The sequence below is a fragment of the Lissotriton helveticus genome, chromosome 1_1 (genome assembly GCF_964261635.1).
Source record: "Lissotriton helveticus chromosome 1_1, aLisHel1.1, whole genome shotgun sequence".
Lineage (NCBI taxonomy): Eukaryota > Metazoa > Chordata > Amphibia > Caudata > Salamandridae > Lissotriton > Lissotriton helveticus.
Genome location: NC_136057.1, coordinates 750,773,108 through 750,799,428, shown reverse-complemented (window position 1 = coordinate 750,799,428; position 26,321 = coordinate 750,773,108).

Sequence of the window (26,321 nt, the reverse complement as noted above, 5' to 3'; positions counted from 1 at the left end):
CGGTGTGTGAAATACACCAAAGAAGATATAACATATTGGAACTCATGTGAAAGAACTCATGAGAAAAGCACTATAATATTAGTTGGCCGGAGATACTGGCATTAAAAACAAAAGAAAAACAACCTTATGACAATTGTTAAGTAGAAAACCATTGCTGTTTAGATTTTGGGTCAGCCTTCCTTCTAGTGCTGGCTGAAGAATAGATTCTCTGATCAACATGTGAGACAGATTAGTATTTTCTTTGTTCAGCCTTAGGAGACAGTAAATTCTGTTTTAGAGAATTTGCCACAAATTGCCCTAGTGCCTGAAGGCAAGCCCTGGACCTATGGTGCCGTTACTGCATCCTATAAATGTTTGGATGAGCCCTGGCCATCTTCCACCGCGCGTCATACAGTGGTTCCAAGAAGGTTCTTACACAGAAAGCTGTTTTCCAACTGAGATTTGTTCAGTTTCCAGGAAGGCTGTCCTATAATTATCAGTAACATTTAACTACCTGTTCCGTTTTATGGCTCTGCTCTCTGAAGTCATTCTATCAGAAACGCCTGTCCCAATAAACAGCAGGGAAATTAGGTGAACAGCGTTCTTTTCCAAAATTCAATGCCATGTATGTACAGATGAAAACGGCTGTCAAAGGAACGGTACACACGTTTGTTTAATACCTGTAAGGTTATTGTAAAGAGGAACAGTTCTCCCTGCAGACAATTGTGTGGCCTAAGAATAGTAATATTTCGATAACATACTATGCTGGTTTATTCTTACTGCGCATCATACCTCTGACAATGCAGGGCATACTTTGCCAACACTGTTACTAACATGTCTACTTCATTGCCACCATCTAACACTTACCTGCTCCAAACATGTACTCATACTGAGTGGGAGTACTGGAGTGTAGCAGCCCTGCTTTTGATTAAACGAAATGTTGATTAAACGAAGCTGCCTACGTCCAGGATATACTTTTGTTTTACTCTATATAGCTTCACCAGTATTCCGCCTTTTCATTGAATTTGGTTTCCATTGAAAGTTTGTTCTCCTTTCTCTAATTTTTAGCAGATGGATCCGCCATTTTGACTGTGGGCCTTGGGCTGTGTCATCCTGTTTTTGGGTGATCTTATTGATCTTACCTGAGAAATGTGCCAGGTGGCCTACCAGTATTTATTGTCAGAGGTATAGCAGCGGTAAAGCCAATACAATAACTTAATGTGCTCTTCATTGCTATCATTGTATGTATATTTGTTTTCAATGTGTGAACTTATGCTTGGCACATGAGTGAGTGCTTGAGACACTGAGTGCATACATGTTTTGTAAAAAACAAGGGAACCCAAGTAATCTGAGATGCACTTGGGGTACAAGTAATTATACAGGAACAATGGTCCCTTACAACAGAGATACACGATAATGATCAACACAGTGATACAATAAAGACTGTGTTATAGGAATCTCAAATAGAAATAGAAATACTTTTATTTACATCATGAGTAAAAGGAAGAACATGGAAAGTGGGACGGCATTCCAGAAAACGATTCGAAGAGCTCAGGCATCAGTCATACGTTGCCACAATACAATCAACAGTTAGGCCACAAGCACATTGAGAGCACCATTGTACAGGTGTACAGTAATTGTTTGAACAAATCAGTGTCAAGGTGCTAAAGTCGATGGCGTTTCGATCCCTTATATAGTAATGGGATCATCATCAGGACAAGGAGAATATGGCTGGGAAGGATGTCTGCTAATCGAACCATGCATCGAGAACAACCAACATTATGGAGGAGATGGTGGAATAGGCTGTTTTGGTCCACAGAGGAATCTGGAAACATGCAGGTCACTGCGAGTGTCCAACTATGAGTGGAAATTAAGATAATTGACCAGACGCAAGGGAAGCAGAAGGTAACTCAGAAGGTGTCCAATGGTGGGTAATTAGGGTAAAGGACAGACCTATCGATGTAGAGGAATGCTCCACGTGGGTTCATAAGGCATGCAGAAAAAAACGTCCCTGCCTGGTTGCTGACAGGGTACGGTGTAAGTCAGGACTGATTCAATGACCGGGGATCACCTGGTGGTGGCCGCAAGTGATAAAAGACTCACAGCCAAGATACTGAGTGTAGCAGCCTCGCCTGATGGTTAGACAGACTTGTCTCCAGTGCGTGCTTTTTTTTTGCTTTTTGGCTTCAACTGTATTTTACTTCTTCATTTGAATTGGTTTCCATTGAAAGTTTGGTCTCCTATTACTGATTTTTATCAGTTGGATTGACTAGAGTGACTACTTGGCAAGAAGGCAAAGTCTGGGCAGTAAATGTAGAAATTCAGGGCAAATGGTCAAAATTAAAGACAAAAATTCAAGAAAAAAAGTCAATTTTACAGACACATCTAAAAAGGTTGCACAATTCTAAAATGTCAGAAAAAAGTACAAGTCAAAATAGATTTATGTTCTTTGGTTTGTTTTAAACAAAGGAGTATTGGACCAACATTCACTAGAATTAAAGATGAAAAATTAGTAAACATATACATTCCAAGCAGATTTTGACTGTCAACATCAGGGACAGTGTAACAATTCTATCCCTGTTGCATGAATGATAGAGCCCTAAGAAGTGCTCTGTTGCCGAAGGTGGACTTAGCGTTCATAGGCAGTAGCATTGCTAGTTTTAATTTTTCTTTTTTGAGGGTGTACCTTTTATCAGAGTTGCCATTTTTAACAAGTTCTCTGTTCACAAGAGAAGATGCATGGCAGATAATTCGGGTTTTGTGAGAATGGGCGGTGCAAGACAGCAATGGTGTTGGGTGTGAGATAATGCAGTTGTTGTGTGTCTGCTGAGTGTGATAAAGTGCTGGCTTTGGAAAGTGACATGTATTGTAAGTGGGTATGCTGCCAGTCTGCTCTAATGTTGTGAAAGTGTTGACTGCCGAAAATTACGTTTGCCATAAGATCTCATGGGTTGAGAGAGCACTGAGTGTGTCAGCTCTGGGCTTTAGAGTGAGGTACTGGGTTTTTCAGAACCGGTACCGAACCGGTAACCCAGTGGTGTCAGGGAACACACCCAAAGACCACAGAAACTCAGAGTCTTCTAGGTGAAGTCAAGATCGATTTTATTGGCTGCAACCAAGGTAACAGGCGTCCTAGAAGTACAACAGCACGGGATGTATATTCTCAGGAGACTGCTCAATCTTACAAAGCCAGGCTTCTCTTTTTATACAAAATATTATGCTTCAGGCAAACATTCTTAAATTTACAGTAGGCCATTCACATATTTTCACTACAAAGAAAAAGCAGAGTCATGATGACAAGCCCACATTACAGTTCGTCCAGCCCATAATAAATCACCCGACAAGGCCCAACAGTTTCATCAGATATCGGTGGACCCCCAATAAAAACGGGCACCTCCTCCTCGTAAAGCAAGTCAGAGAGAAAGGAACAGGGACAGGTGGGATCAAGATTAGGCAGGGTGTGTGTGCGATGAAAAGGGTTTATGACATGTTGTGCCTTGATGCTATCTCGTTCGGCCACTGGGAGAGGAACTGACCAAACAGGTTCGGCCTGAGGCAATGGTTTCAACCTGCCCAGGTCAGAGAAAAGTCAATTAAGGTGTACGTGTCCTTTGGAATCGAATTTAGCTGTATTATAAGCCTATGTCAGGGCAACCCACAAAATGGCTGCCGTACACAAAATGGAAGCCAAGGGTTCAAGACGAAAATGACGATTTCGAGGTGAAATCGTCACTCGAATTTGACGAAAATGCTTATACATAGTGTACTAGCCATTTTCGGTCTTTTGATATAAAAATCGTCATGCTATGATGACGTTTTATTCACGAGTCCAGAATTTTCAGAACTACAAACCCTCCTTTTGCCCTTACATAGGCAATTTGACCTAATCTCATGCTAATCTGAGTCCAGGTCTATATTCCTAAAGTCATTGAGATGTTGCTGTAACATCATTCTAGTACTTAGCTCGTCTCTTGATACAGGTTTCCTTACACATGATGTAGCACAGAGGCCACATATTGCAGGAGCACACTGCACGCACAGACAGAACAGGAAAAGAATGGCTAAGACCATCCCAATGACCATCAGAATTTTCCATCCCCAGGCGAATATCAGTTCCCAGAACCATCCCATTAAAGACCAATCACCTTTATCCACATGAATAGATTCGGAAATCTTATGCAGTTTAGCGATGGCCTGGTACACTGTTGGAGCGTTATCTGGAATGAAAACACAGCAACTCGATTGGATCAATCTACATACCCCACCTCGGTCTGCAAGTATGACATCTAATGCGACCCTGTTCTGAAGGGTCATAAGACGATCCGACTGGAGCTCAGCAGTCAAGTTACTAAGGGCACCAGCAGTTTCAACCACGGTGGATTCAACTACCCTTGTCAGTTGCCTTATGTTCCTGCTGTTAGCCATTGGTCCCCAGAACGGCAGAAAACCCTTTACGAAGTCCCCAAATTCTTGTCCTGCAGTGTCTTCTTCGCTGAAGACACCTCTAACTATCCTTGTCTTGTGGTAATCTGCCGCCGCTGTGTAGGTGGGTGGCAGTAGGAACAAAACAAAACATGTGCCCGAAAAGTCAGGGGGCAACCATGTATAGGCTCTATCATGGCAGATGAAATAGGTACCCTTAGCTGCTAAAAACGAAGGGGAAGTCTGGGCTGCAAAAACATACATTTTAGTGCAGATACTCTTCCCTAACTGAGCTCTGGGATTCTTGCCATTACCTTGCAGGCACAGGTGACCCTGATGGGGTACAATCCAAATCGGGGAGGATCTCTTAGCTTGCTGTTTCTCACTCAGAGTAGCTCCATATCCGGTCACGTTCCATCCTATGTATACTAGTGTCTCATCTCTCGGGATAGTCTCATAAGAAATGTCTTCCTTTATCATATCTACTATACCCTTAACTAGAGCACTATTCTTAGGATTGTCTTCCACAGAACGTAGGGGGTAGACTTCATGTGCATATATGAACATTGTTCTGTATGCCCACACAGAACCATTGTGGCTGAAAGGCAGGACCAAATAAGGGATACCTTTATCCGTTGTGTGAGGCATAAGACCACACACCCAACAGTTAGTTGTGTTCATTACTAGTTGGTGTTGGTGCAAAAGCTGAACAAAGGAGTTATTAATAAACTCTAATCTCCTAGCGGATTCGTGTTCAGGAAGGGGTTGAAAAGAGTGTGGGGAAACAGTAGAAGGAGGAGGTATAGGCGATGTAGTGGGTGCAAATGTTACTCGAAAAGAGAATAAAACATAACTTATTAAAAATATCATCACACTGAATAACATGAAAATGCACAATATCAAAAAGCTTTTCTTTGTCATTATTTTACGTAGCTTGGCTTTAAAGTTCGTTTTGGCAGGTCTCTCTATCTCGAAAAACTCCTTTTGTCAGTCTAGGGCAACTCCCTTGGACCAACCAGAACTGTCGACCTAACGTCGTCAGCTGCACCCCAAAGACTTTGGGCAATCGCGGCCCTAGCAGCGGAACCCGGATGGCGGTTCGAAAAACAAAAAAAAGCAAGTTTCTCAGATGGGAGAGCTGCGCTTTCGAAAATAGTACTTGGAGGAGAAAAAAAAAAGAATTTTATTTGTCCATAGGTCTCGGCCTCAAATTATAGCGCTTTTTCCCAGGTACTGTCTGGTCCTGAAACAGGAGTTCAGGCTCTGTAGTGTCCAATCGAATTGACGGTGATACAGCTGGTTGCAAAATGTTATCACTCTCTTGTTCAGTAAGTGTTCTTTTTACACGTGCATCACTGAAAGGCAGAAAATGTGGCACAGTTTCAGTCTCTGAGTCGGCGACACCCTTCTGGACCCACTGGTCATACGGCAGAGGCAGAGGGATCCGTTTGCAGTGGATCCCGTGGATCCAGTTTTTCTTCCCCTCCACTCGAACAGCTGATCTTGTGGAGAGAAGACCGAGGTGCGGTCCGGTCCACCTTGGCTGGTCGTTCTTGGTTCGCTGGAAATTTTTCACGAGGACCCAAGATCCAGGGTCGATCTGATGACCTGGAGTTTCAGAGACCGGAGGCAGGGTGTCATGGACCTGTTGGTGTAAAACACGCAATTTAGCCGTCAATTCGTACAAATATTCAAGCAAAACAGGGTGTTCTATTTCACTGAACTTAGTGGGCCTTGGCACTCCCCATATGTTGGCTGGGCGGCCGAATACGATCTCATAGGGACTAAGTCCCACTCGCGAATGCACAGTCATTTTGGTGGATAGGAGTGCTAAGGGTAGAGCATCAGGCCATTTAAGACCAGTGCTCGCTTGAATTTTGGCCAGTTTAAGTTTTAAAGTGCCGTTGTAGCATTCTACTAATCCAGCTGATTGGGGGTGATTTGCAGCGTGGAACTTTTGCTGAATGCCTAGCCCTTCACATACTCTCTTCATCACACGACCCACAAATTCACTCCCATTGTCACTCCAGACCGTTCTAGGCATTCCAAATCGGGGGAAGAAATCTTTCACAAGGGCTTTAGCTGTGGATAAGGCAGTGTTGTCTTTTAGGGGGTAGGCTTCCACCCATCTTGAGAAGGCACAAACAACAACGAGCACGTATTTTAAATTGTCCATGTGGATGAAATCTAGCTGCAAAACCTCGAACGGATACGTAGGAGGTGCAAATTGACCAGCTGGAGTTGGGGTTCCCCTACCAGGATTGTGTTTCAGACACACCATGCAATTCTTGACCACATTCTCTGCACACTTAGGAATTCCTGCATTCTGCCATACTGGAGCCAACAACTTGCAAATCCCTTTCGTGCTGATATGAGCCATTCCATGAGCCATTGTAACTACTGCAAGCACGTACGCATCGGGTAACAACCATCTCTGGTGCTCTGACAATTCAACCGAACAACCATTGGCATCCATTTTACCCGTACTTTCTCTCCACATGTTCAACTCTTTCTCTGTAGCCTCAGCTTGAATAGACTTCACACTCTCTATCGTGTCTTCACACATTCCAACATCACCAACCCATCTTGCAGGGCGTGCAACATACATTCGGCTCATTACATTCCTTGCAGTTTCTTTCGCGATTTCGTCAGCAAATGCATTTCCACGACCAACATCATCAGTCACCTTCTTGTGAGCACTACATTTCACAATCGCCACTTGCAGAGGCAAGGTCAGTGATTCAAGAAGTTCATTCACCAACTGACCATGCTGAATCTTAGCTCCATGCGAAGTCAGGAACCCACGTTCTTTCCACAATCGTCCAAAACTGTGAGCCACACCAAATGCATACTGACTGTCGGTATAGACAGTCACTTTCATTCCTTTTGACAACACACATGCTCTCGTACGTGCAATCAATTCTGCTGCTTGAGCTGAATTATGTGGGATACGTGCAGCTTCAACAATTGTATGCAAAGTCGTGACAGCATATGCTGCAGTCGTGTCACCATTCGGAAGCTTGAAGCATGAACCATCCACCCATAAGGTACCATCACACTTTGCAAGAGGAGTGTCCTGGAGGTGTATTCTCCCTTTCGTTTCTTCTTCTGTTCTAAGAAAACAATCATGCTGTTCTGAAGCATCTAGTTCCTCTACAATCGGTAACAACGTAGCTGGGTTGAGGGTGTTGCATCTTTTTATGTGCACATGACTCGCTAACAAGGTTAATTCGTAACCTGACAATCGAGCACTAGTTAAGTGCTGTGTCTTGGTTCTGTTTAACAACGTGTCTACTGCATGTGGAACCATAACAACTAATGTGTTATTCATCACTAGACCAGCAGACTGTCGAATAGAAACAACTGCTGCTGCTGTTGCTCCTAAACAACTCGGCAATGCTTTAGCTATCGGATCCAAAGTCGACGAAAAATATGCACATGGACGCTGCTTGTCTCCAAACAACTGAGTCAACACTGATAATGCACAACCCTCTTTCTCATGGACATACAATGTAAAGGGCTTACTGTAGTTGGGTGTACCTAACACAGGAGTCGAACATAATGCTGTGCGCAATTCAAAAAAACTTTTCTGACACTCTTCAGACCAAGGAACGGGATTGGGTGTATCTTTACACGTTAATGCCACCAAAGATTTGGCTAATAACGAAAAATTTGGTATCCATTGCCTGCAATATGATGTAATGCCCAAGAAAGCACGCACTTTTCTCTGTGTTCTTGGCACACTCAATTTCGCTATTGCCCGAATTCTTTCTGGGGTCAGTTTCCTTCCCTCCTTCGATAAGAGATGACCTAAGTAGGTCACTTCTTGTCGACAATATTGCAATTTTGAGAGAGACACTTTGTGATGCAGATCACACAAATGACGCAACAATGACAACGTGGCTTCTTTACAGATTTTCTCAGTATCTGCAGCAACAAGCAAATCATCTACATACTGAATGAGGGTAGCGCCATCAGGTAAAACAATCGTATCAAGCTGTGTTTTTAAAGCTTGACTATATATTGATGGACTTTCACAGTAGCCCTGTGGAGCGTGTTTAAAGCGGAAGCTGCGTCCTCCTAAACTGAAGCCAAAAATATCCCTGCTCTCCTCGGCAATCGGGATGCTGAAGAAAGCATTCTTCAAGTCAATCACCGAAAACCAGGTGGCAGAAGCTGGAATCATAGTCAATAGGGCAGTAATGTCAGGAACAACTGGAAATTGTGGCACAACTATTTTATTGACCTCCCTAAGATCAATCACAAATCGGTACACAGGTGGCTGAGAAGGGTCAGTTCGTTTCAAAACAGGCAGAACAGGACTATTGCAAACGTTGCCTCTTGTCTTTTCAATCACATCTTTTTCAATCAAATCGTAAATGATCGCTAGCAAAGCTTTTTCACCTTCACTAGAAATTTTGTATTGGGGAATTCGTGGCATCTTAACATTGGCTTTCAATTTTACAACATATGGCGGTATTTCTAGAAGACCTACATCATTAGGACCAGTGGCCCAAAGAATATTAGGGAGAGATGACAATTCTGTTGGAAGTTTATCCCTTGACAAATACATTGGAGAAATCACTTTCTTACCCAGTGTAAGTTGTACTCCTGAAGGAGAACAATATAAAGTCGCATACAATCTTTTCAGCAAATCTAATCCTAGCAAGTTTTCACCACAACCTGTTGTCAGAATAAGGGGTGCTTCGAATTCACAAGGTCCAACAGAAAGGGACAAAGGGTCAGAAATCGGATTTCTAACTGGGGCGCCAGAAAAACCTACAGAAACATTCATTTCGCCAGACAAAGGTGAGCCAGGGAGTTTGGAGTGCATAATAGAACTCTTTGTAGCACCAGTATCCAACAGAAAAGGCTCTGACACACCTGATGTAATCACCTCAACCTAGGGTCCACTCTGATCTACTGGAACTGAAACAACTCCCTCTCTTTGTCTATGGCTGCCCTAGCAATCATTACCTTCCCAATGCTCATCTTCTGCATAGTAATCATCAGCGTAGTACTGAGCTGTCCTACCAGACGCGTTATTCTGCTGATCAAATTTATTCATTGAATTTTGAGGCGGAGAGGAACGCGCGTTCTGGGGGAAATTTCCACGTCCTCTACCTCTTGAAGCTTGTTGAACACCTCGACCTCGTGCACCTGAAACACCATTTGCGCGCTGTAACAAAACAGGGCAACTATACTTAAAATGACCCTCTTCCTTACAATATGAACACTGATTGGGACCTACAGGGACACGTGGTTGAGTGTACTCGACTCTTTGCGAGTTCCTCTGATACTGTTGAGGCTGCTGATAATTATTCTGATAGTTACTCTGTGCACCACTATTTTGACCACCACCACGTGGTGGATATGCTTGCTGTAACAAAACCTTCGTTTTTAACTCTTTAGTTTTCATCTCTGCTCTATCTTTCTCATCTTTGTCCCGATTTTCGTAATATTGTGCAGTAGCCAATATCTGTGCTGAAGAGGAAACTGCCCAAGAACTCTCTGAATCTTTTTACTTTTTACACAACTCTGGAAGCAGATTGTGCACGAATTTATCGACGAACAGTCGCTGACCACCTTCTGTGCTCATATCTTGACCACTGTGGTCGACAAAAGTCTCTTCAAACCTGGTGAAGAAATCTGAGACCATTTCATCTTTCTTCTGCTTACATGCAGACAACTTATCCCAATTTACACGCATTGCAGGCATTATCGTTTTCATATAATCAATGATCTTACCAGGGAGTTCTGCTACTAAAGGCTCAGGTTTAGCACCACCAACTTGTCGGTCATCTGCAGCAGCAATATTAGCCCATGAATCACCTAACTCCTGATCATGATCTGCATGATGAATCTTTCCCCATAAAGGCTGTGGAACAACGTTCCCAAACAACATGTCTATGTCAGCTAAATTCATAATGCAGGAACCTGCAGTCTGTGACAATTCCTTGTAATACCCTGCGGGATTTTTACGGGGATCAGGTAAGGTCTGCTTAAGGGCCAAAACTTCAGCTCGCTTCCAAGGAACATGTACCCATACACGCTGAAAATGTGCTGGTATAGCTGGTGGAACATTAGCAGGACCAGCCGCTACTTCTTCCTTCCATACTGGAGGAACTTCTCTCATGGGATATTGTCTTCCCTTTTTTTTACCAGAAGAATCAAATTCAAACAACGACTTAGAAACACCTTCAATCCTAAGTGACAACAACGTCGCAACTGCTTTCCTAACATCTGAACCCACAATTGCGCCTTTTGAAAACTCAAAACGTACATGGCTCAACTCGAGCGGATTAGAGTCCAAATCATTTTCCTCTAAATCTTCACATAGAAAAACACACATTTCTCAAAAAAGTATCTCTGCTTTGATGCTTCCCACTGGGTGAAGACATCCATAACACATTCTAAATCATATTTTTCCGGGTCAGCAACCCATTTATGTGCCAAATAATTCAACGTTTCTTTCTCCCTAGAATCAGGCTGTTGACTACGCAACTGTTTGCGCTCTGTGTCAGGAGTTACACTCGTTGCACCAAAGAGAGGATGCAAAAAATTAGCGACAGTACTAGCCGCTCTCTGACGAACAGAAGGAGAAGTTGATGAAAAGACAAGAGGGAAAGCAGCGTGAGACAAGGCAGATGCAGAGGCAGTGTCAGGAGAAGTACCAAGAGTGGTAGTCGTTATAGTAGTTAAAGTTGCAGGAAGCATAGGAGGAGCAGATGTAAAAGTCGGTGGCCGTTGAGGAGGCTGCACCGGAGGAGCAGGAGCCAGCTGAAGAGTAGCTGGTGGGTGCTGTGGAGGAGCAGGAGGCAATGCCATCACAGGTTGCGCAACTAAAGGTTGCGGAGGTGCCGTAGCATTTTGCGCATAGGGGGGTGGCGAACTTAACAAATGCGCCATTAACGGATCTTTTTCAAGTTCTTTTGCTGCATCTTGCTGAAGAGGCGGCAAAACTGGATAGCATTTATCTATTACCATTTTACGTTGCCTGTGCAACTGCTCACTCCTCTGTTCTTCTTCATTGTCTTTAAACTGCATAGCAGCTTGCATTATCGAAATAGCCCTTTCTCTCTTATTTTTCTTCTCTAATTTAATTTCCTTCTGTTTGGCTTCCTTACGCCATAGGCGGAAAGAGTCAAACATCGCCGGCCGGGCTTTCTTCTAAAAAAGCCTAACTTCGAGGTTATCTAAGATTTCTGTATCAAAGCTACCATATTGGGACCATTTTAAAACACCATCTTTTCTGGTGTAGCGGATCCACACTTCATTATATGTGATGGGGCCTACTCCATGTTTCACATACAATTCATAAATTGGAATTCCAATCGGAGGAACCGGACACGAGTCCTCCAATCGGGAGTACCTATTATTACAACCAAGACAAAACAAATTTCCAAGTCTGCTAAGACCAGGCATCTTCGCTCACGAGTCTAGCTTCAAACTTCAAAGGATTATCGATTACGATATTGCTCGTGAATACACGAGTCCTTCGGTTTTGGCACTTGCAAGTTCCAAAAAGTAATCCCAAAAGGGGGTACTCAAACTAAGACCATCTAAGGACTGGGAGACGCTCCACTTATACTTAACTGAGATATCGATGACGTCACCAGAAGACTCGTCTTATCGTTTCGCTCTACCAAACTTCAAGGGTCCAAATCAGGGCGATAGCCAGGGCAGCAGTCCTTTGTAGCCGTCGGGAAGCGGGGAACCTCGCAGCAAAGACTTTCGGACCACGTCGACATGCAGGGGTCGATGAAGTGGTTGGCCTTCCTCCAGAAGTTTCACACGAAGCTCCTCACGAACCTCTGGCTGGACCGGTACCGCTGGTATCGCCCCGCGTTGGGCGCCAACTGAGGTACTGGGTTTTTCAGAACCGGTACCGAACCTGTAACCCAGTGGTGTCAGGGAACACACCCAAAGACCTCGAGTACTTTCCTGATTTAGACCACATAAACTCAGAGTCTTCTAGGTGAAGTCAAGGATCGATTTTATTGGCTGCAACCAAGGTAACAGGCGTCCTAGAAGTACAACAGCACGGGATGTATATTCTCAGGAGACTGCTCAATCTTACAAAGCCAGGCTTCTCTTTTTATACAAAATATTATGCTTCAGGCAAACATTCTTAAATTTACAGTAGGCCATTCACATATTTTCACTACAAAGAAAAAGCAGAGTCATGATGACAAGCCCACATTACAGTTCGTCCAGCCCATAATAAATCACCCGGCAAGGCCCAACAGTTTCATCAGATATCGGTGGACCCCCAATAAAAACGGGCACCTCCTCCTCGTAAAGCAAGTCAGAGAGAAAGGAACAGGGACAGGTGGGATCAAGATTAGGCAGGGTGTGTGTGCGATGAAAAGGGTTTATGACATGTTGTGCCTTGATGCTATCTCGTTCGGCCACTGGGAGAGGAACTGACCAAACAGGTTCGGCCTGAGGCAATGGTTTCAACCTGCCCAGGTCAGAGAAAAGTCAATTAAGGTGTACGTGTCCTTTGGAATCGAATTTAGCTGTATTATAATCCTATGTCAGGGCAACCCACAAAATGGCTGCCGTACATAAAATGGAAGCCAAGGGTTCACGACGAAAATGACGATTTCGAGGTGAAATCGTCACTCGAATATGACGAAAATGCTTGTACATAGTGTACTAGCCATTTTCGGTCTTTTGATATAAAAATCGTCATGCTATGATGAAGTTTTATTCACAAGTCCAGAATTTTCAGAACTACAAGAGTGATCAGCAGCTATCAGACCCAGATTGTCTCTCATTCTTTACGACCACTGTAAGTGAGAGTGTGTTGGGTGTGCGAGTGCAAGTTTGACAGTGTTCTTGTGAGTGTGCTGGGAGACTTTGGGGCAGATTTACAAGCCCCCTGCGCCACCAGTACGTCACTTTTCTGTGACGTACTGGGGGCGTATTTTACTGCTCCATATTTACAAGGACAGGAAAAGCCACATTGCGTGGCTTTTCCTGTCCGTGTAAATATGGGCCTTTTACACGCAGCACTTTGCATCAAAGGGGCGTTCCATGGGTGTTGCTGTGGGTGTTCCCAGGCAACACTCATGGAACAAGACACATTTTCAGTTTTACGAGGAATCGTAAACCTGGAAATGCGTCTGAGTGCTACGCCTCCCTAGTGGTGGCGTAGGGAGGTGCAACGAGGAGAAATGTTTTCATTTCTTCTCGTTTTTTCCTCTTTCAACGCGTGCTGCATTCTACATCATACATTGAAAGAGGAAAATGTCAGTAATGATTTTTTTGTACAGGAAGGTGCCCGTTCCTGCACAAAAACAATCTCCCCATGATGCAGACATCCTTCCACCATGGTGCAAGGGTGCCTGCGCCAGGGGGAACATCCTTTACGACGCAACTATTACCCCGCACTACCATTACAATGTGGGGATTACAATGAAAGTCGTTACAACGACTTTCGCTGGAGGGCGCTGTTGGATAGGGAATAGTTTAATTTTCTATCCAACACCTTCCCTACTATCCACGGGGACTGGAGTTGGAATAGAAAATTAAACTATTCCACTATCCAGCGCCCTCCAACGCAAGTTGTTGTAACGACTTGCGTTCTAATACTCGCGTTGTAATGGCATGCGGGGTAAAAGCAGGCGTTGTACTGACATACAACTGAGCCAGTGCATGGCAGCTGCATTAGCGCAGGGGAGGGCACAGGAATGCAAAATATTTTTGTAAATATGTTGCATTCCTGTGCCTTGAAAGTGCCACAGCTGCATGGCGCAGCCAAAGGGCTTGTGTTGCCACGCTGCAGCACTTCCTCATAAGTCTTCCCCTCAGATTCCTTGACCGTTCCCCAGGACACACACGCACACACACAGAAATACACACACGTATTTCAGTATTTACTAAAAAGAGCACAAGTTTTTTTTAGCCAACATGTGTATATGTCCATAATCATATGTGCTCAGAAAAGAGTTATAGGTGATAATGCTGATGGACAAGAGGGCTCTAAAAGGATTTTAATGTTACTCCTGGGGGCAGAGTGAAGAGCATTCTTAGACAGAGAGAAATTGAGGAAAGGACACTGAAAAGATGTGGCAGTGGATCAGGTAAATTGTATTTCTTTATTTAGTTGTAGAGGTTCAGAGAACTCGACCGGCCAGAGCAACAGCAACATAAAACTGCTCTTCTGACCATTCCACATGCCACCATTCTAAACCTACTATTACAAAGTACAAGGGAAACCCGAAGGGCAATAGGGCAGGGACCTCGGGTACGTATACTGTTCCAAAAGACAATGGTCCCTAGGCAGCGAGCGATTTTGTGAGTAAATAAATATAAAGCAAGAATCGGGTCTATATTATCTGTCCAGCCGGACAGTGTTTAATAACAGTTATAGTGTATAGTCAGTAATCCATGTAGTATCAAGTGGGACACGACCTGTGTCCCACTACCACAAAAAGACAGGTGTGACTTACAAAGGAGAGGGTGATTTAGGCAGTGTGTTCCTTGGGCAGTACTAGGCTCTTTTGAGGGAGCTACGTACTAGCTTTCTAGGATACCCTTGTGCTCGTAGTTTGTTACTTAGGGTACTCGCCTCCTTAAAATAGTCATTTTTGAGACAGCAGTTCCTCCGAATACGGAGAAACTGCGAGCAAGGCAGAGAGTCTCGTAATGCCCTTGGGTGATAGCTATGGTAGCTGAGTAACGTGTTCCTTTCTGTGGGCTTACTGTACAGACTTGTAAGTAATTTCCCATCGCTATGGAGGATGTTAAGGTCAAGAAAGGGAATAGTTTGTTTGTCGGTGGAGAGTGTGAAATTGAGGCCGCTACAATTGTTGTTAAGCCAGTGTTGAAATTGTAGGAGAAGGTCATGGGATTCCTGCCAGATAAGGAAGATATCATCTATGTATCTCTTCCACAGGTCAATGCCACTGTGGAAGGGATTCATAGAGAACAAGATACGGTTACATTCTTTCGCCAACAGGTTGCGCAAATTAGCTTCTCTGGTCTAATTATATGACTGATGCCTCCCAGTCTATGGTTGAGGTAAGCCTTACATCTCGGTGCTCACGTATATGCCGCGGCATCACTTCACAACGCTCCGGTTAACTGGTCCCCGTCGCAATTCCCAACCTCCCACCACCGGTCACTGACATGCCTGAGCAGAGTATTATCAATACCACAGGGTTAGACACCTAATATCCTTAGACTCTTATGGTCCCGACCTCTTAGACACGAGCACATATGTTCTCTTGCAATGCACCACAATCAGTGCTCGCCACCGCACGGTTCCGACCCGATCAACACCTGCACATCGGTTCTTTTATACTCTTCTAGCGCACAAACTCTTCTAGCTCACAGACCTTAGTGCTTGCCGTCGCACCACTCCACGACGCTAACGCTCCGGTTCTAGCCACAATCACGGCTTCCTGTTACCGGTCAAATTGCCACATCTATTAGAACCCTGATCCACATACATCCATGGTTTCGACTATGATAACACCGTCACACCTTTGGTTGACATGCCTTTAATGTAATATATGCAATGTAAATATGACACTAATCCCATGTATATAATCTCTTCATCCCTTCGTTTTTTTCCCCATTATTTTTTGTCTTCCCATGAACTGTTTTATCACATATTGTTGGGCTTGATCTTATGAATTTATGTTAGAAATGTACATAAGGCATGAATTACAATGTCCTGAAGATGATCCTACTATCTTATTAGGGATCGAAACGCCGTCGACACCTTACACTATATGCTAGACTATATTATATGTCAAACTGCAATAGTGTATTTATGAAATAATTGTCTGCCTAATGTAAACTGTATGCAGACTGCTTCCTTCTTGCCTAAATCACCCTCTCATTTGTAAGTCACACTTGTCTTCTTGTGGTAGTCGGACACAGGCCGTGTCCCACTTGATACTACATGGATTACTGATTATACACTAGAACTGGACAGATAATAAAGACATGATTCTTTCTCTATATTTATTTACTCACAATATTACTCGCTGCCTAGGGACCATTGTCTTTTGGAACACCATTCTAAACTGAAACAATGGAAATGGTGGCATGCGCACCTAATGAAAGAATAACAAACAATTAAAGAAATATGAGCTACTAAACAAGAATGCAAGACCCAACAGGCACAGAAAGAGAGTGTGTGAAAAGAAGAGAGAAAAAGATAGCGATGGAGGAGAAGACAAGGAAGTGAGTGTAAAATGGAGAGAGAAATGATGGTGAGCAAAACGTACAGAGGGAGCGACAGATGATTGTAATGATGGTAGTGATATCAAAGAAGTGAGGCGAACAGACGCCTCAATCCGGGTGCACAGCGTTGCTTACTTTTGTCAAAAAAGTGCCATATATTTTTCCACTTTTGGCACTTTTTTGACAAAAGTAAGCAACGCTGTGCACCCAGATTGAGGCGTCTGTTCGCCTCACTTCTTTGATATTTCTACAAGCACGTGTTTGGGCAGATCACGGATAACCGGGCTTGCACGCAAATTGATGAAATGTGAAAAAATACAGAGGATTTAAATTGGATGAACAGGTGTGCACTCTCACCCCCCTTTTTTAATGATGGTAGTGAACCATAAGAGAAAATCAAAGAGAGCATGGCTCGGCCAAAAGACCGAGTGAGAATGAATGGTGAAAGAGTGAAGAGAGGATCACAGAGGGAGAGAGGGGAAAGAAAGGAGTGGAAAGAGATACAGAAAGATGCTGAGGATGACAGAAAGAAGGAAAAGGTGAAAAAGGTTATAGAGGTATGCATAAGGCGAGACAGAGGGAATAGAAAGAGGAATCGTTTGTTCAGACCTCTTCCCGAGGACCCTTCACAGAGGAATGACTTGGTAATGATGTTCTGAAGCCTTTTTGATTTTACCAAATCTGTTCCCATACGATTAATGCTGATCTTGAGTTGCCTGGAGCGTAAAGAAAAAGAGAAGAACCCTGGGACCGTGCAACAACAGTACAGACAACTAAGAAACAATGATGATTACCTGAAAGAAATGAAAATGTATGCAACTAGTTAATCAGTAAACGTAAAAGCTGCTGAGGAACCTGTCTTCTACTGTATTATACCTTTTTTAAGCTGCAGCTATCTTATACTGTGCAACACTGTCTTTTTAAATTATTGACTTCCATATTCACACTGCTTACCATCACAGGCTTGGGCGTCATAGCACTATTATTCATGTCATTGTTTCACAGTGCACAAAACAGAATTCAAGTCAGTGGCCCTTCCTTTAGAGACTAAATATCTGATGTGATCACATCACATTAACCAACTAAGCTTTCCTACCAGAACAATGACTTTCCCACAGATTAATTTTACTTGTGTTTACATTCCATTTAGGTTGCAATCATTTTATTTAGGTGACAGCCCAACCAAATAATTACATAATACCTTTATTCATTTTGCCACTTCTCTGACCCTCACTTCCATCGTACTCAGCGTTCCAGATTCCATTCAATTTTATGCTCATCCTGCAGCAGAAAAGCTGTGCTGCATACTGCAGAACTCGAAGGAATCTTGCAGAGAAGCAGGTGTAGGTGAGCCTGGCACCATTCCTTTTCTTTCCGTGTTATAGTTGCAGACTTTTACTATAACTGAGGAAGATAGAAACAACAAGACATACAGCAGAAACATACAATTCATTATTTGTATTCATGTGTTCTTTCAAACTCAATGTGATGCTGTTCTTGTGAAAAACATCAATGGTATTAGGGCCAAAACATATTTTCCTCAGTTATAGGCAAAATCGTACCAAAACTTGAGCGATTGAGGTCACTGATGAAGAAGGGTAAGCGAATCCACTTACTCACCACAAGCGTCCTATAAAGTAGCCACCCTCACTCTGGTCCTGAAGAAGGCCCACTGACCTGCTAGGGCAAACTAGGGCCGAAACATGTCGACCTACCATGACCTAACACAAGGTGCAGTGGATAATTAACACATCCACCTAAGCACCACCCACCATTTTTAATATTGGCCCTTCCCTGTCAAATAAAAGACTAGACAGAGGAATGGAGGGAATTTTAAACTCACACATCTCACGATTCACCTTGTATTCACAACTGTCTTGAAACCAGACAGTCTTTCTCCAGGTGGAGGAATGTAGATCACTTGGAAAACTGAAAACTCAAGTGATAAAGATCCAATGATGATGCTACTACCTAACCGACAGAGTGGAGAATTAACATATACCGCACCCTGAGTTAACATGAATGAGGGTCTCCAGAAAACAGTTCAAAAGACCCTGAAAAAGTAAGACATGTGATTAATTCTCCCCTGATTATGATTGTAACTCTACAGAAACTGAATGAATCTCTGCTTCTCTGTCCTCCTTTTGATTATAAGAACTTCTCAAACAGTCATGTTTCATTTTTCATTATATTCCTATATGACAGTGGAGGTAAGCCATGATGAAGCACAATTCATATATATTAGGTGTAATGCAACACTCAAAGGTTTTATCTTCACACTTACCCTTCAAGTGCTGAGAAATCTTCATTTGGACAGTCCTGCAGCCCGTAGCTGCTGAGACAGGCTTCTCAGCATCAGGTTTTTCTCCAGCCAGGCCTCCTGCAGGGTCGAGTCCATCTAGTCCACTTGAGTCAGCTGGGCTTTCTTGTAGTCAGATATTCTGCTTTTAGTGCCCCTAAATCTGGTAAACAGGAGGCAAACCATTTCACCCGTGGAGAGCACTTCCAGTCCCTGGGTGGTAACAGGATTAAGGGGTCCTTTGGAAAGTGAGTCCTTATTTGAGCTCTCTTATTCCAGCAGGTGCTAGGAGTTGGGAGTCAAAAGTTAGAATTCTTCCAGCAGGGCAATCTTCTTCAAATTGAGCTTTCCCAGGTCCAAAAATGTTCTGAAGAAGTAGTGGAGGAGTAGCCAGGTCTATCCAGTGCATAAGTTAGTGATTTAAGAACTTTTAAAACCCAACCCTAACAATTTTCTTGCAGTCCTCTCACCTTTTTTTTCAGCGCTTACTCCTTGCCTTATGCCAAAATTACCCAGGCACACCTGATTCAACTTGGAAGTACCCAGCAGCCGCCAAGCAAGCCCCCTTTAACATCTTGGACACTCCTATACATGACAAGGTCAAACTGGTTTTCTCTCCTATTGTGGTTGGAACCAATCTTTCTAGAAATGTCATGGGGATGAATAGAAGAAGCCTCCCTTGGCATTTCCAAGTCAAATGAGGTAGTGATATAGCTGCCCCTTGTTCTGACAACTGTTTTGATCCCTGGTAAGTGGTCAGCACTTAACACCCATTGACCTTTGCCATTGTCCTTTGAGCCAGGATTGATACCTCTACAACCCAAAAAATGTGTTTTCCTGCTCTGGATGAGTAATGAGCGCCAGAACTAGCTTTAAACAAGTTCTGGCTCAGGCAGCCTACAGCACATTTTTACAAAGTCCTTTTCTTCTTACGTTATCAATCATCTGCTTTCAACACTAAGTCCGATTTTAAAAGCTAAGTAGTGGACAACTTTGAAGCATCTTTCTAGCCTCTTCCGAAGCACAGGGAGAAAATAAAGATTTTAATCTCATCGTGGTCTATTAGATGTCAAGCCAGGACTACAAACCAAATCAAATTAAAAAAGAAATGTATTCAGCCTAATTAAAGGCAATAAAAACACAAGAATAAATACAATCTTCAGATTCTCAAGAAAGAATAAAAATATCAGTAAAATAGAAAACATTTAACAAATCCTACAAAGCACAGCATTTTAGAACAATACAATTGTAAAATTAAGACTCCTACTATTTTCTCAACTTTATAGCAGCAATAATGTAACTGAATACAGAAAACAGATTTTCAGGGTAGCTAGAGATTGCAAATATCTCAGACCCTCTTTGTATGAGGTAAAGTGCTTGTGCAATAAAATAGGAAGTAAAAACTGGACTCGTAACGAGTGATGCAGGTTGCAAAATAACATAAAATGTGCAGTTGATTGTGAAGAAACAGCATCACATGGGCAACAAGAGAAAAAGGCAACCCAAGAGCTGGCCAAAGGAAAGGCAACTAGATGATGATCCATATTTAGTCTTAATATGCGGTCCCTGGCGGTGACTACCAATAGGTAGTACGGTAGAGTGGCAGCCTTGATGCAAGAGTGAGTATAGGCTTCACTCTTTCCCGGAGGAACCATGGGGAAATTGCGAAACTATATAAATAAACAAAGACAAGCATCGCAAGATAGGTGGTATAAGTATATACACCCTTCAGTTGTATGCATTTAGTATATGTGCAGTTGATATAACAGGAGTGGTACCAGAGAGATATTATCACAACAAAATCATTCTCCCTAGGTCCTGATGAAAAGCCAATAGGGGTATGGCTTGAAACATGTTGACCCTTTTGGAATCTGGGTACGGATCCCCATTTTCCTAAACCCCTCGCCCCCCATTTTTAATCAAACAGGCTAGAGGTCAGAATAAATAGGAAAAACCTACTAGGCAGGTATTTTTCAGACTCACTCCTACACACCAACAACCCAACTCCTATAGTTTATTCCACCTCCTTTGTCATTGTTTGATTACTGAAGTGCTCCCACATATTCGTTAGGTTGCCCACGCCCGCTCCACAGCGGAACGGGGTGGACCTGATGATGAAGCATGCCACCAAGGGGTAACCGTGGTGGGTGTGGGTTTTACAAGAAAACATTGTTTCTCCAGGAGAAGGTATTTCTTCCCTGGGGTTCTTGTTATTGTGTATTTCCATATTTAGTATTAGCCTTGTCAAATAAAACATGTGCTGTGGGTTGATAAGCCAGGCTAAATAGGAATCCAGACCTGAGGCATTATATAATTTCATACATAGTTAATAAAAGTACCCATGCTAAGGGACCTTTTTATTCGACTCTCCTCACTTTGTGAAGCAAAAATAATTTTGACCCTCTCCTTTATTTGAGGGCCTATTGCTTCAGGAGAATCAAAAAGAGTATTCAGGCCTAAATTGTGAAAGATATTTTTAACATAAGTCAACCATAAAATTGGAACCCTGTTATCAAGATTCAAACAATCCTCCAGCACTTCCTTGGAAAAGCTGCCTTTGGGAGTGTCCATATCTTCAACCACAATAAACAAGCATTTGCAATGCAATAGGTCTCGCATTAGGAAAGTTTGAGCTATTGGTATTGTAAATGACCAATTTTTTATTTATGTGTTGGTTTTGAAAATAGCGAAATTAATAGCTTTGTCATTTACAATGCCAATACTTTTAACTTTTGCAAATGTGACACCTATACCATTTGTAATGCAACATGTTTTGTATTTACGTGACTTAGATGTATTGATATTACAAATAACAATGGCTTTTATTTTTTTTTAATAATGAATACTTAAAAGTTATTGTAATTTATAATGGCAATAGCTTAAACTTTTGTAAATAACTTTTGTGAAGATTATGTTCATTGTATTTTATTGTGACCAAAATCCAAGAACAGAAGTGAAATATTAACATCTTTTTGTCACATCTGTAATAAAGCTTGAAACATTGAGAGAACATATTTGAAGCAGTTGTTGTTCAATGGTTGCACAGATTGCTGCTGTGGTGGCACTGAGTGATGCTGTGGCATACAGTGATCCTGTGGTAGCGCATAGTGATGTTGTGGTGCCCCTGAGTGAATCTGTGGTGGTGCTGAGTGATGCTGTGGTGGTGCGATAGATAGATAGAGTGAGTGAGTGCGATGGATAGATAGATAATGTGAGTGAGTGCGATGGATTGATAGATAGAGTGAGTGAGTGAGATGGATAGATAGATTGAGTGAGTGAGTGGGGTAGATAGAGTGCGTGAGTGAGGGCGATAGATAGAGTGAGGGCGATAGATAGAGTGAGGGCGATAGATAGAGTGAGGGCGATAGATAGAGTGAGGGCGATAGATAGATAGAGGGCGATAGATAGATAGAGGGCGGGCGATAGATAGATAGAGGGCGGGCGATAGATAGAGGGCGGGCGATAGATAGATAGAGGGCGGGCGATAGATAGATATAGGGCGGGTGATAGATAGATAGAGGGCGGGCGATAGCTAGATAGAGGGCGGGTGATAGATAGAGGGCGGGCGATAGATAGAGGGCGGGCGATAGATAGATAGAGGGCGGGTGATAGAGAGAGGGCGGGCGATAAATAGATAGAGGGCGGGCGATAGATAGAGTGAGGGCGATAGATAGGGTGAGGGCGATAGATAGAATGATACGAAGGGATAAAGAAAATGCAATGACACGGCGAACAAAGGAGAGAGGGTAGCATGTAAATGGGTGTAAAGGGATGTTAGTAAGCGAGACAGAACAACAGAAATGAGTGGAAGGCAGAATGATGAGAGGAGGAGAGAAAATAGAGAGATATGAGGTGTTAGAGGGAGACGAAGGGAGGGGACAGCACGGCAGAAAGAAGGAAAGAGGAGTAAAAATGGAGCATGAGGGGGCTGAAGAGAAATCGTAAAAGGGAATGAAAAGACATAAAAATAACAAGAATATGTTACAAGGTGGGGGTTAGAATAAATACAACAGTAATGTCAGCGCGAAAAAACTGAAAAAATCCAAAGAAAATAGAGGAAATACATAATCCATTTTTTCACGTAACTGATTGTGATTTAAGCCCTTGGCATGTGTAATCTGCAGGGGGTTGCGTAATTAAACTTAAGAGAAATTTTTGGAAACATTATGTTAAAGGAAATTCAAAATGATCAAATGCAGACAGTAGAAAAGTGCCTCAAAGAACGAAATCAAGTGCTAAACTGTTGGTCTGTGGGTAACCGCATCGCACTCCAAAACTAGGGCAAAAGGTGCACGAGGACCTAACCCTTCCTTCCCCAGTGAAGAGTGCATAGCTGCCAAGGTTTCAGATTACCATGTGTGACATTTTCATAAATTCAGTGTAATTGTGTGTGACATTTCAACAACTATGAATGACACTTTCTCGCAACCAAAATCAAGCAATGAAAACCAGGAAAACATATAAATATCAGCTGTTACACCCATTTGAGCATCAAGACATTCTAAGAAGATGTTTAAACTGCCGGAAAGCAGCAGAAACTGAAGCACCTAAGTTCTCTTCTAAGCTGATCATACTGTTAAACAAAATGAGGACTCAGATGTGCACCACTCATTGACAGTGCGTGCCATGCCACTGCAAACAAAAGAATGTTTCTGTGAATTTTAGCGGTCAGTTATTGTAATACGGCCAGATTATCTATTGAAAAAACCGGCGCAGTGTGCTTGCCACCTGCTCATCTCGAGTACAGAGAATACATAATGACTGCAATAGTGGGGGATAAAAAGAGAAAGAGGCGGATCTGTTTTCCAGATTTGGTCTCCTCACATGCAAGCACACATCATCGCTCGCTGGGGAACGGATTGTAGCCACGGTGCAGACTTCACTACCGAAATGTTCAGAAGGTGTTCTTTAATTTCTTTTTTTGCTCTGACAAACGTAAAATAACAAGGTTTACCTAATCGCTTTATTGACTGCTCGGCCGCTATAAATCTGGCCAATAAAATGAGTATAGGGACATCACTTTTATTTAAGAGCACAATTTTATGAGTTCACAGTTTATAAATTCACTTACTTGGATTTGAGGCAGGCGATGAACGAAGACAGCAACAGGCGCCTTCCCCCGGGCTGGTACATGCTCTCACAGCTGCAGTGCAGGCAGCACGGCTTCGGTCGGGCCTGAGTTGGTTGACCCATTGTCCACCACGGGATCATGATTGCACCACTCTGCACACTGCACAAAGCAGGCAGCGGCCAAAAGTGGCGAGCAGCACCTATCTCTGCTACTGGGCAGCAGCAGACTCAGAACTGAGTCAGCTGTCGCCAACACTGGTTGGGAAAGCTCATTGGTGGCAGCAATAAGCCACCGGTTCCGCGTGACACTCTTGACCTGCCATATAGACTTAGCACACTTGAGACTATTCAAGAAGCTCTGCCAGAGCAGCAGGTCCTGCTTGCCTCTTCCTCTGCACCGTGACCCACGGTGGTGTCAAGGAGGTGCTACAAATGCGTGACCTGACATCTAAGTGCGGCGATGCGGACCAGCGCATGCAAATGTGTGATACTTGGCAGGGCTGAGAGTAGCTTGCAGCCTGCTCTGGGTCACGGCCAACACACTGTGTGAGCTGCCTTTGCGTTGCTCTTGTCGGTGTGCAATGTCTCTAAGCACACCGAAGCCATCAAAGCAGCAGGCTAGCGCTACCTGAAAACACCCAAATGGACAAACGCTGTACGGAAGCCGCTAGCTGCTGTGGTGAGACACGACGGAAGCCTCTGAGAGAAGTGGGTATCGAGCGTGAGGCATGGACACAACACCCGCATGACGAGCAACAGGCGATGGGCGAGCTGGGCCTAAGGGAGACAGGGCGTGCACGCAATAACATCACTTCAATAGAAATACACAGTTTCGTCTTTCAAAATTAACACCACACGCGCGAAATCTCTTGCAAACTCTATTTTCCACAAAATGTACTATCTCGAGACAGAAATCCCTTTAGCTTCATGAATAACCATACGTCCAATCGCGACAAACCTGCCCAAACAACCACCAGTGCATAAAAGTCCTGAAAAGCATAAATACGATCTTCGTCGTATCACCACACATTTCTAATATAAGTTAGCGCATGCGCTGTCCCTGGATCTGCAGCTCGTGCCCACATCCAGGCCGGGGAGGAGACGGGGTGGGGGCGCGAGGGCTGCTCGCGCATGCGCTGTACCTGGATCTGCGGCTCGTGCCCACATCCGGGCCGGGGAGGAGACTGGGGTGGGGGCCCGAGGGCTGCTCGCGCATGCACTGTCCCTGGATCTGCCTACGTAATTAAGGGAATGCTGCGAGACTCATGAGGCGTATGGAGGGGGCTACTAACTTTGGCAGCCGCCACCGGCGCACCAGAAATGATTGTCCCCAACAATAGCGGTGAGGAGCGGCTATCGGAAGCAGGTGAGAGGGAGGCCCCGCGGGGGCCCGTGCAGAAGCAGACTCCCATAGATGCAGACTCCACCCTCCCTCCGCGTGTGTGTGTGTGTGTGTGTGTGTGTAGGAGCATGTGTGCGCATGTGTGAGTGTGGTTGTTGGGCGTGCGTCGGGGGGGTGCGCGTCCTTGTGTGTGTGCGAGAGAGAGCCAAGCCAAAGCAGGGGCTGTATGTGTAAGTGCGTCCACAGACCACAATCGCCGCTTGTGCCCCGGTCTATCTCCCTGGAGAGGCATCTCAACAACAATAGGTCTCGAGAGCGAGACCTAAAAAGAACAAAACATAGAGGTACAGGGGCGCAACAGAGTAGCTGGTTGGGGGTAGGAAGTCAAAACTTCAGAGAGGAAGGAGCAGTGGGCATGCGGGAGAATGTGGAGGGAGTCGAGCAACTTTTTTATAACTGAAATGGTGTGGTAAGCAATGGAATAGTGATGGGGAAGCAACACAGAGAGCAGCAGTGTGTGGATTTGAAGAGGGGAAAGAACACGAGAGAGTGAGAAAATACATGCACTCTCTGATACATGCACTCTCTGTAGAGTGGTGAAAGGCCAAAATTCATCCAATCAGAAAGAAGTAAAGAAGTGCTCCATAGGTGACCATCGAATAGGAAGTGGGGAAATTAGGCAGAGAAAGTCATCCAGTCAAGGGCATAGGTCTGACCCAGTGCCCACTATATGTGTTTATTTTTAAGTATACGAGGCAATAGGCTTTTTTTTTTATAACTGACCTCTAAACCTATGTGTAGGTGAGATCTAAAATGGACGAATATAAAGTGCCTTGGGTTGAACAAAAAGTTTTTCTAATCTGCACTATTCCCCATAAAGTTTTGAGAACCCAAACATTTTGTGGATATGCAAGTACAGCAACTTTACATGACCGAAGTGCTCATGGGAATCCACTACAGTGCATGCCTCTTTCCCTAGACATGCTCAGCATTTTTCAAAGGTTT